Raw genomic sequence first — 11969 nt, 5'->3', positions numbered from 1 at the left:
GTAAATCCTCAATAAATCTACATATCTAAGAAAAAGCCACTGTATATAATGCATCTAACAAGGCAAATAAACATGGTGGGCAATCAGAGATTTACAGGTCCCAGAATCCTAAGGACCGCCCCTTACTCCCTCCACTCCCAGCTATGTATCGCGCGCTACAGAAAACGTCCCGCTTCCTCGCCGGTTTTCTCCCTTGCGCACACAAGACTGAGCCACCGTCATCGGCTCCCCCATGCCACCCCCACCCCATCCCTTACAAAAATTTCTAGTAACTTTCAATAAACTTTCTTTAGACAAATGTTACTAGAACCTACCGACAGTCTATTGAATTTCTTTAGACCGTTTTCAAACTTCTTATATACTCCATACCAACATTCTATCGACTATTGGCCACCGATATTCAATTGAAACCCTTTTTACAAACTTTCTTTAGACAATGAATGAACATCCTTTAGACACTAAAAGCAGGATTTATCGACCATTTTCATACTTCTTAGAAACATTTTAGTAACATTCTACTAACTTTCTATTGCTCGATTTAGAAACATTTTAGTAACTTTCTGTTGTTCGATCTAGAAACATTTTAGTAACTTTCTGTTGCTCGATCTAGAAACTTTTTAGTAACATTCTGCTAACTTTCTGTTGCTTGATCTAGTAACATCCTAGCAACTTTCTATAACTCGACCTAGAAACGGCCTAGTAACATTCTACCAACTTTCTGTTGCTCCCCCTAGAAACATTCTAGCAACTATTTTAGTATGCTTTAAATGTGCTGGTGACATTTAAGCAAATTTCTCTGGCTTTTTTTAATATATTGTGGTGCTGTTCCAATGTAACCTTCAACATGGGTAGTATATATAAATGTATTTGCCTATGAACAAAACACTCCAATCTTTTTGAAAACTAACATTTATTTAGCACATTTCAAAACCTGTGCGCAAGCAGCAATGACATGTTTTTGATCTCCACTGTGTCGAAGTGCCTTGCTGTGTAGCCTAAGGGAAGAGAAAAAGTAAAGAGTTAGTTCAGCCTTATGTCTCTGTTAGTGTATCTGGGCAGGACGGCACGAGTGATCCACAAGATTTTAACTTCAGATTACGAATTAAAGCAAACGTTTTAGTTGTCTGCGCTGTCACACATACTCAGAATGGCGTTCTCACGCCTTGGGTCCAAAGCCTCTTTTTAGGCAACATCCTTGTGGGTTATGGAATGCCGCCAAAATACAGATTTGTGCTCTCTAACTCTTCTGGGCTGAAAAGAACCTTCAGGAGGCCCCGTGCACATCTTGAGCCTGAGTTTTTGCGTCTCGCTGCAGTCGTGCCAGCGTGGCCTCATCAAGGAGGATTTCTTCCCCAAGGTCCACCTGAAAACGAAAAGCAAACATTAGTTCTGGTTTTTATGCTTTGTAACTAAAACATTTGTTTTTCCTTTGCTATAATATTCGGAAAGGATAATTTTTTACTTAGATGGTCTATTGTAGGAAGTCATGCTATGATACAGTAACATAGGTGACTTTGCAACAAAAGCTGTGGTTTATATCTATAGGTCTCTTAAACACTTCCAGTGAGTCAGGATGCAATAGAAATGTGATGGCTTCATTCGGCATTGCTGCATTAGACTTTCCAGTTTCTATTTTTCTTTTTCTAGTTTCTACTATTCCTCTGGTGAACTGGTCAGGGTGTCTGGCTAGCGATGGAATGCGATAAAACAGAGGCTTGCATCTACAGCATGCGCAATGTCCGGCAAGGTCACCAGATAGGGCTAGTTTCTCAACATTGTTTGTGTGCTCACGTAATCACTTGTTGATGCATCTACTTGTCTGTCCCACATACTCTTTGTCACAGTCCAACAGGACGCAGTAAACCACCCCTTCAACACAGTGGCATTGCAAAAGCTGCCTGCCACGGTGGTCAATACATGCAATGGGTAACCTGCATCTAACAGATGTGAGACTTTGTACTGAAAACTTCTCTGAACTAAGTGCGGGCTGGACTTCAAAAGGGCGTTTTTGAAGCCCAAATTGAAAATACCTCACTTCACTAGCTTTGAATGAGGTGAGTATGCAGGAATGAGTTTTTTGCCTCCAAGCTCGTAAAACCAACACGAGGCAAGAAACCCATCCTTGCATACTTATCAGCTCATGAATGTCCATAACCATAGTGTCTTACAAAGAGTATGTTACGTTCTATTTGAGATTACTGCTGAACAAGTATTTAGAAGAAATGCTCCATATTGAATAGAGTTATGAACAAACTTCAAGAACAGTAATTGCCAAATTCTATATCTTCTTGCTTGTAGATTGAAAAAATTAAATACACAGAATGCATAATGGAAGAAATCTATAAGTACATTTACAGCAAGGTTCCACAATTACTTGCCCTATACTGAAAAGTATAATGTGCATGTAAATTTCTATTTTCTCGGCTAGATTGAACTTTGGCAGACATGCAACTGAAAAGCACTTTGCTTGAAGCAAATGGCACCTCGTGGCATCAAATGCTTTGGCAGAGCACGCAGCAATAATTAACCACAACAGTGACTGCATGAACTCTAGTGCAATTGGCCAGGAAAGAAACTGGAAGCCACACCTGTACCTGTGGGGTCCCTAGAGATACAATCAACAGGACACACATTTATCGAAACGAAGGAACCCTCTCTGTGTTATGCACGATGGATGCGTCACATGCTAAAACCCACTAAGTAGGCACTTCTACTTTGGGCCCCGTCGAGAATAAGGCTTTAGAATAGACGCCAAATTGTCTAGCTTTTAAAGTTTTATTTGATTAGTCTATGTCATTCTTTGTCATGTTCCATCGCGACCAGACAAGCTTCCATCAAACTCTCAGTGATAGAACTTTTGGCGAAAGCATTAAGGCACTTTTTGCCTATATGTGGGTAGCAGAACACATTCTTCTAGGTGCTCAAGTGTGCATTATTCGCAGTATGAAACCTCAATTTGATAAGAAGTGCAACAAATAATTGCACTATATCAAAAAGTAAATAGTTCACAAATTAAGTGCAGGGCAGCTTGAACTTGAAGCAAGCCTCCTTGCGACATCATGGTAAATCCGAGGGAAAGTAAAATCAATTCTTCGCATTACACATAATTGCACAGAACAAGCTTTAGCCCATGCCAACTGAAAAAGGGCAAAGAAATGGAGAAAAATTATGGCAATGTAAGAGTGAATTGTCAGCATTGAGCTGTGCTGTCATGGTATCGTTTGCAACTACTGCACTAGGCTGGTTGTTATGATTCAGCAGTTTCCTATACCATGTTACCAACTCAAATTTCTGTAAAGTATAAAGGAGACCAGCTTCCAGCCTGAAATGAACCTGCACTTGGGACTCATTGTGAGCTACTAACAGCAAAAGGTTAATGATTTGTTACAAGTTTGAGGAATTGCACACTCATACTGACTAGGAATTCAGCAGCTACATAATAAAGCCAGAAAACATTATTTTATGCAAATGTATTTAGGATGTGAAGTATGGCATGCAATACATAAGTGTGACCGATTGGAGGGAAGAATATAGGCACACAGGCAATAGTGTGAGAATTTAACTCCATAAGACTGCATAATGAAAAGATAAAAATTATACACGTCTGGACACCTCATGCATCTCAACCAGGTTCTTATAAAGGCAATTTGGCTAGATAGTTATCGAGCCTGTATGGAGTATATCATGCATAATTACTTAAGCCCCCCCCCAATTATATGCAACTCAGAGGAGGCTACTTTGGTAAGTTGATTAAGAGGGCATTCCAGATCACCAAAAGATAAAATTCAAGTGATCTGCCACTAGAAATACCGAAAATGGCACATACAGTAAAATGATTGCATATCACACAAACGTATCCTACAACTCACAAGGTAGTGACAGTTTTGTGCGCACCTTTGTGAAAGCATGCAGATCAGGTGCTTTATCGTTGTGCTTCCCAGCTTTCAGCAGTGCAGCAGGTTCCTGCGGGGTGTAGGGATGCCTCCAAAATCTGCATAGCCTTCAACAGTAAGAAATGATTGTTTGTTGTACTGTGAAGGAGGAAATTTGTGATTTACCAGTGTCATGTGCAATTGCAATGAGTGCCTCACATAGCCAGCTGCATCAATCTATGTCTGGTTGTACAAATTTCTCTTCTTTATATCTCAGGAGGTTTACACTGCTATTTTGTAACAAGTGAAATTTCAGGAAGGAACGAAATCAGCAGCAACAACGGACTACTAGAACGATCATCAACAAAACTCGAAGATATAGTAAAACACAGAGCACTGGATTAAGAAAAAAAATATTGAACACATGAGAAGCATTCTGAAAGCTAGGCCGCGATTTCGTAGCGATGCTATTGTTTTCGCTATTCGTTATGCTTACCGCTATTCTATGCCACAAGAGTGGCATAGAATCGAGCGGTAAGCATCGCTACAAAATCGCAGTCCTTACTTTGTTATGCACTAGCCCTAACCTACGATTGCCAAGAGCTGATATCCAGTTCTTTATGTGTGTGTATATATATATATATATATATATATATATATATATATATATATAAGGAAGGCCAGGGCCTCACTGAAATGTCTCGATTAAAAAGAAACCTTGTCATTGTACTATCGGCCGATATCTTCTCCGGATCACACAAATTCGCGAAGACACTCGAGAACATGAACGATACAGGCACGTTCTCGCGACGCAGACCTTCAAACCCATCTGCATACGTACAAAAATCTTCATACAAGGCTATATCTGCTCAATCGTCAAACTTAGCTATCGTGTGCCAAAGCGCGAAGCCCATCACATATCAAGGTATACATTACACATGTACTATAATTGCGGGAACGCCGACATAACGAAGAATTTCTAGCCAGGAAACTACCGAGCAAACAGCAACTTTCAGTGTTTTCTTAATTGTGCGCCTATTCAGTCATAGCAATCAAGGCGGGTAGCATATACTTCACAGAAGAATACTAGTACGCTGCAACATCGGACGAAGCTTTCGTCAAATTGCTTGCTAAATGAACACAGCAACATAGGCAACCTGCGATCAGAAAGCGCTCTGCTCTGGCTAGTTACAGGACTCTCATTACATGAACCATAAGCTTCAAAAATGCGCGCAAGCGCCCAACTTGCTCACCTTTCAAGACGTAGTCAGCAAACGCTTCTTCGTCTCACACGTGCCGTGGCACCGACGTTTTTCTGGCGCAAGCACTGTAGAACTTTCGATGAATTCCAGCTCCGCAAAATCACCTTCAACAAAGTCTTCCACACACTATGATTCGAAGCCCCAGTACCAGACTTTTCACGAGAGCGCGGGCGGGCAGCTCGGCAGAACAAAGAAGCTCGGACGGGCGGGCGCTGCAGTAGGACACTCACTGTCGACACTGGTGGATCGCGCGAAACATACGGCGAACTAATGTTGTTACACGAGTCCGGAAGGTTTGCGATGGTTAATGCACACGACAAGGTGCACATTTTGTCTAGGCACTTCTAAAGCATAATTCCACTACCTACTTACAGCAACGAGCACTTCGCACAACCAACGTGGTCTGTGAACCAAACAAGTACTGCAGTGGCGCCACACTGCGGTTCTTTGAAAAATGTAACGTAAATTAGAAAATTGCGTGTTTTTTCCTAATAAGAATCGGTAGAGACCTTTTAACGAATTTGATGGGTTCAAAAAGTGTGTAATTTGTAAAAGTATGCACTTTGTGATACGAAAAATGTATATAAGAAAAAAAAAAACGAAGTGAATATTGCCTCCGAGATTCCCATCCACTTTAGGCGCATGCAGTTTTCAAAAGCACAGCCTTCGAGATCTGATTTTGTTACTCAACGGAAGCCGCAGCTGGGAGGAGGGCAGGCATTTAGGCCCCATTTGATTTATAAAGCATATAGAGGGACTTAAGCCGAACCACGAGCGAACTATAGTTGGCGAACACGAGCCTATCAGCGCGCCGTCCGTGCAGGTCCGTTTGCTTGCAATGGTGGACGGCCTACTGGCTTTTTTGACACCTACCGAGCGCACATACATGATTACCGCCCATATACACGCTTCCAGTGCCCAGCGCAGCGCCGGATTATGTACCCAGTGCCGCGCTCTGGATGCTGGGGCGTGGGCAGGCGCGGCGTACTGGGAGGCGCTGGCGCGAAAAATAGGTCTAGCGTGTTAAATACGCGGTGCCTGGACATCCCATATATTTTTTTGAACGCAGAAAGCAACAGTGAGCGTTTTAGGGCAAAAAAAAAAAAACTAAAAATCCTGTTACCAGGATTCGATCTTCCGACCTACGGATCCCAAGCCCGGTACTCTACCGCTGCGCCACGCCAGCCGGTTGAAGTTTAGTGATAGTTTATAGAAGTAAATTAAGGCATTCGTTAAACTCGAGAAGTTTTAGTTTGCCAGCGATAAGTTTCGCACAGACATAGTAGTGCGGTAGATGCGCTATCGCCCAGAAACTAAAACTCACGCCTGTACCACAAATGCAAATCTGCTGTCCGTATTCAACATGCCTTTCAGTCGACCCGTCTGCCTAGTCATATATCTCGTCAGAGAAGCGCAGGCTAGTGCTGGGAGCCTTCGGCGACAGCACATATACCTGTGTTTACGACGCGTAGCATCGGCGCTGATCGCTTGTGCTGGCACTGTAAATATGAAAAAAAATTTTAAGAACACCGATGCGAAATCTGAAAAGAACAGTGATTTATCCGTGTTAGACTTCTTGATTCCTGAGCCTAGACGCGCCGATAGCGTGCAGACGGACTCGGAAGGATACGCTGTGCCTAAGCTTCGGTGGGGACCGATCTCGGCGCGGGTAGTTGGCGAATGTGTCTATTTGAGCCTCAGAACCCTTTTTACTACAATAGGGAAAGTGTAAGCGCACGAACGGCCTCATATTTGTTATCGGTGCGACAATATCAATCAGCGGTAGGCTTCGAACTCGGGGTCCGTTCGAGCGCGTCTGAACGACTTCTGGATTTCATGTTCACTCCACAACACTGCGACAACGGCGACAACTCCGAGTCATATGTTACTTGCGAACTACTAAAAATACGCGGCGTCCTCTGCGTTTGCGTGGTTTCGTTCACGAATTTAGCTATTCACCCAGTCAAAAGGGAAAAAGGCAAAAAAGCGTCGCGAACAAAAGTAAACAGCCTTACAATACATCAAGAAGTCCAATAATGCCACTGTTTTAGATGGAGCAGAGGTAGTGTGTCTGCCTCACACGGAGACGTAAAGGGACTCAAAATGTATAAAAGTATTTTTTTTATAGTAGAAGAAACGTCATAAATAGACAATTTCGCAGGTATAGGCAAATATATTTTACTTTTGCTTCAGCTGATTATATGTCCATACGCAACAAAAAATTATTTTGTCTCCTATTATTGCTTTCTTTCAAACTGCACGACGGAATTATCACTATGACACTCTGGCATTCGTACTAATTATTGTATTACCAATTTGCATATTATGCTTCTTTATCGCAGTATTAAATGAACAAACGAATTAAGCAAATACAATTGGTATAATTTTCTTTAACGAAAGTAAGAACAGAGCCTACCAACTTTTCTAAAGCTTTCTTGTAACAAACTTTCTTCAAACAAAAGTAAAAACACAGCCTACAAACTTTTTAAAAACTTTCTTTCAACAAACTTTCTTCAAACGAAAGTAAGAACAGAGCCTACCAACTTCCTTTAAACTTTCTTTTAACAAACTTTCTTCAAGCGAAAGTAAATACAAAGCCTACCAACTTCCTTTAAACTTTCTTTTAACAAACTTTCTTCAAACGAAAGTAAATACAAAGCCTACCAACTTCCTTTGAACTTTCTTTTAACAAACTTTCTTCAAACGAAAGTAAATAAAAATCCTACCAACTTTCTTGTAACAAGCGTTAATAGGAAGTAAAAGTACATAGGATGTTAATAAAGTTGATAGAAAGTTGGAAAAAAGTCTAAAGAAAGTAAGTATGCATTTTTGTATGGGATAGCTTTCCCTCGCACATGCAGCATGCGGCGCGCTGTCGATATTAGCGCGTAATAGATGTGTCGATGCGGTGGTCACGATGTTATCGTCTATTGACTTTATAGGGAACATGGGGATGACGGCGACGGCAGGAATGCTCCTTGGATGTCCATATAACTGCTATCGCAATGTTATAATAAGAGTATCCGGAAACTGAAGCGTCACGTGGCCCATTACTTTCCGCAAAAGAAGCAGTAACGAAATTGAACTTTTACCATGCAGAAATTAGCTGCGCCGCAACACTGTCTTTTCTTTTGTGGGGCCGGAACACGTAAATGAAAAAATTCAAAGGAAAGCACGTTGGCCGCAATTGAATGCCTACATTGGGCACCTAGTCTTGCTACCGAAGGAATATCGAATAAAACACGAGAAGCTTGGTCCACACAGAACCATACGCATACTGCTAGGTATCGTACACCGGCGAGACAAGACTTTCCGGAGAGGTTACGCTCAAGCGAACGCGGTGTAATTCATCGAGTCCCCACAGTGATGGCGGCGAGCGATCATTGTTTTTTTCACTCGTCGGCTATCCAGAAACCGTCCAAAAGTCGGCCAGGCGAAAATCCACTCGGTCAGACAAAATCGAACGCATAACGAAGGCGCCGCGCGGTGATCGGGGCAACACGATAAAAACGCATGCGCTCTGGCTGGCTCTGGCAGTCTCCGGGTAGTGAGTACAAGAAAATTGAAGAGGCTTAATGTGGGTCCTCGCGAATAAAATTTAAAGTAGAAAAATAACAAAGAACGTAGTCAGTTTTGCTGGCCTTAGTGTCTTCACATGGATGATTGTTGATATTCTTTTCTGTGACAAGACAACACAAATGAACCACCACAACGCCTCCTCTCATCGGACCTCGCTGCGTGCTTCTTGAATTTGTCTGATAGTATGTTGATTTGGCTTGTCTCGTTGTATGGCCCGATGTACGACTTTAGAAATGTTGATGCACCTTTAGCGTCAAATGTTTATAAGATCATTAAACCCACAACATTGCGGAATTAAAAATCTAAAGCACGACTTTGGAAATTTCAAGGCATCTTTTGCATCAAAAGTTCAGGAGAACTTTACATCCATACAGTTTCGAAATTGAAATCCATGCGCTCCGTAGATTCCGTGGCCTCTGCGAGATGCCGCGACGAGCCCACTTGCCATGGGGCTCGCATGGGGCTCCTTGCGTTACGTCACTGCCGGTGCATGGGCGCTGTCGCGAAATCCAGCCCGAGTTTGCAATGTGGGCGCTGAAATGTCTTTTCGAGCGTAAAAAGCACCTTCTAGACAAAATTCAGAACGATTTTTGGCGCCGGGGTTTGTTTTGGTCGGCGTTGCATGACAGCAGGAAGAAATGTCAGGGAGGACTGAAGCCCCATAAGACCCCCCCCCCGCCCTCCCTGGCTACGCCCCTGATGGTGTCATATTTGCTGGTAACTGTCCTATATGTTCTTTTCCTCCGCTCTTATTCAATTTTTTTCTGTACAAATACTTGAACAGTCTCGCAACCCATTTATATTCCTTCATATTCCGCAGTCGTTCTCTGAAATCAATTTACCTTCTGAGCTTCTTTCACTTTAAAAGTTTTCCAGCCATTATCACCCTGCACAGCTTCACTTGTAGTCTACCCATGAGTGCCCTATGCGACCGCTGGTTGCCATCGGTTCCTGATTATGAATTTTACTTAAAGCACACAACTGCATTTTCATACATGTATATATATATATATATATATATATATATATATATATATATAGCATTCGTTTATCCATACATCAACCTACCTGTATTCATTTACCCGAGGTATTTCCTGCTCATGTGCTGCCCCTGCCACAAACCTTACTTTTTAAGCCACAATTTCAATCCGAAATTCAAATCCTTCCTGTCCACAGATATCAGCGAGATATTTCAAATCACTTTGCCAGTCAGCAAGCAACACAATGTTGTCTACATAAAACAAACTTAGGAGCTGCTGCTCTAATATCAGGCGCACTTGTTTGTATGAGAGAATAAATTCGATTTCCATAGAGGTCAAACAATGTCACCGCCTGGCGGGCACTGGCTGAACCGCGGAGAGTGTTCATTGCACCGAGCGTCTTCTGCTAGGCCATATGCGTTTACACGTGCGCGTACGGAGTGCATATCTTTGAAGACCAAATCTCGGTAGTTTTAGCACAGTCATAAAGTCTGGCCAATATTTAATAAGCACCAAAATACTGCTGGATATAGTAGAAGGCAGCTTCGAACATATGTTGTGCAATTGTAACTAAATAAAAGATCCAGCGTATTGTGAGTGACCTTTTGGTTTGATACCGTGTTTCTGGGCTATTGTGCATTGTTTATGTACAGAGTGTTTGCGATTGCTTATGTATCGTGTTGTAAGTCATATTGTTTTTTTTATTTCGTGTTTTCATGCCTACTGATTGCGTAAAGTGCACTTCAAATTGTTATTTGAGAATGAACTTCAACTTTGTGTCATTTCGTTACCTGTTCTCAACTTTGTTTCTTTCTTTCAATACTGAATTTGCTGAGCTTTGGCGTATCTTGTAGAATTTATTTCTTAAACTGAAATCGTGTTTGATTCCATTGCTTCCGATTACACCTGTTTTTTTTGTGTCTTGTCCGCTATGCCTTGTAACGGCTTCCTGCGCCTTTTGTCAAGCTGCTCTACCAGCTTTTAGCCAGGAAGCCGTCCAGATGCTTCTAGGAAATAAATTGAATTGAATTTTTGGAGGGTGTGCAGAAAGAACCCTTGAGCTATCGTCACTGCACTCTAAAAACAAAGAGAGTTCCGGGAACTCTCTTTGAGGGAGTAGCTGCTTGTTCCATATTTCACTCTCTTTTCGACAGTGGATCGACCCTCTTTGAGAGAGAGTAGGTGAACTCTTCCTGACAGAGTTTTGTTACTCCACCGCAAGGGATTGCTAATAATCTTCCCACAGGGAGTGCTAGTACTCTTGCGAAGAGTGCTAATACTCTCCCCGCAGGGGTAATAGTACTCCGCCAGACAGAGTACTTCTACTCCCTCAAACAGAGTGCTTGTACTCCTTGAGAACAGAGTCTACCCAATACCCTCTTAGCCAAGTCCTGGCTAGAATCAACGCATGCAGGCAGGAAATCAGATCAAATTACGGCCGCTGATATACCGTTCCCTAAGCGGCTCCCCAGAGACAGCGGCCCAATTCAAACGGCCGTCAGAATAGGCGTGAGAAAGTTATGCAGGATTTTAAAGTCATATTTCCTGGCTATTTGCTGCCTACCAGGAGGCGTGACTGCTCTGAAGGCGGCCTATGCGTGTGCGTCCCGAGCGCCACTGCGGAGAAAAAATGGCGAACTAACACTTAATCCGCAATTATCTTGGCAAATTTCACAATCAGAAGTCACATAACCTAATTAGAACACAATTGTCAAGGGAATCATATACTTATGAAGTATCGCAACACTATATACATCACGCGCATTCGAACCCGCGTACACTCGCATCTATACAATTGAAAGCACACATCGTAACCATTGCACCACAACGCCACCACACCCAGTCGTGTTCTTTTAGAGGTTGTGTATATATATATATATATATATATATATATATATATATATATATATATATATATATATATATATACGTATGTATGTATATAAGGTTTTAGAGGTTTTTATATATATACATATATATTCCAAATGTATTGAAAATTAAAAAATTGCATTATGGGGTTTTAGGTGCCAAAACCACTTTCTGATTATGAGGCACGCCGTAGTGGAGGACTCCGGAAATTTCGACCACCTGGGGTTCTTTAACGTGCACCTAAATCTAAGTACACGGATGTTTTCGCATTTCGCCCCCATCGAAATGCGGCCGCCGTGGCCGGGATTCGATCCCGCGACCTCGTGCTCAGCAGCCTAACACCATAGCCACTGAGCAACCATGGCGGGTATACCAAATGTATTTGAGGAATCGACTGTGGTGGGTGG

At 42.3% G+C, this 11969-nt stretch overlaps 1 long non-coding RNA gene across 1 annotated transcript; it reads right to left on the bottom strand.

Annotated features, from left to right (window-relative positions):
• Positions 1-901: 901 nt before the first annotated feature.
• Positions 902-5378, bottom strand: LOC142589002 (uncharacterized). Its single transcript, XR_012829768.1, has 4 exons — positions 5126-5378; positions 3895-4000; positions 1143-1363; positions 902-995 (listed from the first exon to the last, which is right to left on the bottom strand). It is a non-coding gene; the product is annotated as an uncharacterized LOC142589002 (long non-coding RNA).
• Positions 5379-11969: the final 6591 nt, after the last annotated feature.

The sequence above is a fragment of the Dermacentor variabilis genome, chromosome 7 (assembly GCF_050947875.1).
Source record: "Dermacentor variabilis isolate Ectoservices chromosome 7, ASM5094787v1, whole genome shotgun sequence".
Lineage (NCBI taxonomy): Eukaryota > Metazoa > Arthropoda > Arachnida > Ixodida > Ixodidae > Dermacentor > Dermacentor variabilis.
The sequence above is the reverse complement of the archived record's forward strand: the minus strand, read 5'-3'. Positions and strand labels throughout refer to the sequence as shown.